Raw genomic sequence first — 1,043 nt, 5'->3', positions numbered from 1 at the left:
GAGAGAGACGAAGGCCAAGCACCAAGAATGAAAAGCCACTCTGAGTTGTGTCAAAGCCTCGTTTAATGTTCTGGGGTACCCAGGTTTTAAGGCTTCCAGAAGGGGAGTACCCCAAGGCAAGGACAAAGAGGGGCAGAGGTATTCCTGGCATTTACAGCAGGAGGTGAGGAGGTTATCTGATGAAGATACCCGGAGTCAGCGATGTTGACGCAGGCAGGATCATTCTGCAGTAATCTCGAGACAATGGCTAAACAAATACCCATTGGAGAGGCTCTTGTTTGCTTTTCTCAGGGCTTTAGCCCTGTCAGCCAAAGTGAGGGTCTCTCTAATGGCTTCCCACAGCACAGAATAAAAAAAAATAATTTTACGACGAAAAGAAAACATGATTAAAATTAAAGACAAAGAAAAAATAGTTCTTTACACAATAGCCACCTGAAGAGTACAGACTGTTACCATTGTTCTTGGTTGCTCACTAGAGCTTGGTGGTAAGACCCAATTGTAGACACCATATAGTTTGCTCATAGAACATAGAAAAATCAATTAGCAATAATCATGCCTCAGATAAACCTCATTGGCTACAATATTGCCACTACGCAAAGCTGAACATAGAAAAATCAAATTAATACAGATCTGAAAGCATCACCCTTGCCGGCTAGCTTTCATTGTGCCGGAGTGTGCTTTGCAGGTTCCTAGGAGAGAAAGAAAAAAACAGCAGTCTTACCCAGCCATGATTCCTACCACCTCCAATAATCTGTGGCTTGACAAGACATTCCCATTGGTTCAATAGTGACATGTGTGTTATGGGGTAACCAACAGCCTCCAAATTGGATTGAAGTCCCACTCCACATACTTGTACCCACAATGCAGCTCACTCTCATCAGAGAAGCTCCTCTGTGGAATGGTGATTATATAGAAAATCACAACAAGCCAAACTGCAGAGTATAATTGGTCTGCTCGGCCCTGAACAAGACATTTGTATCTCACCTTCTCACTTCAAAAGGTCAGTGAACCTTGCAGAAGAGGGCGGAGAAAGGTCGGAAAAG

At 43.5% G+C, this 1,043-nt stretch overlaps 1 pseudogene; it reads right to left on the bottom strand.

Moving 5' to 3' along the window:
• Positions 1-535: 535 nt before the first annotated feature.
• Positions 536-601, bottom strand: LOC127676857 (uncharacterized; annotated as a pseudogene).
• Positions 602-1,043: the final 442 nt, after the last annotated feature.

The sequence above is a fragment of the Apodemus sylvaticus genome, chromosome 1, assembly GCF_947179515.1.
Source record: "Apodemus sylvaticus chromosome 1, mApoSyl1.1, whole genome shotgun sequence".
Classification (NCBI taxonomy): domain Eukaryota; kingdom Metazoa; phylum Chordata; class Mammalia; order Rodentia; family Muridae; genus Apodemus; species Apodemus sylvaticus.
The sequence above is the reverse complement of the archived record's forward strand: the minus strand, read 5'-3'. Positions and strand labels throughout refer to the sequence as shown.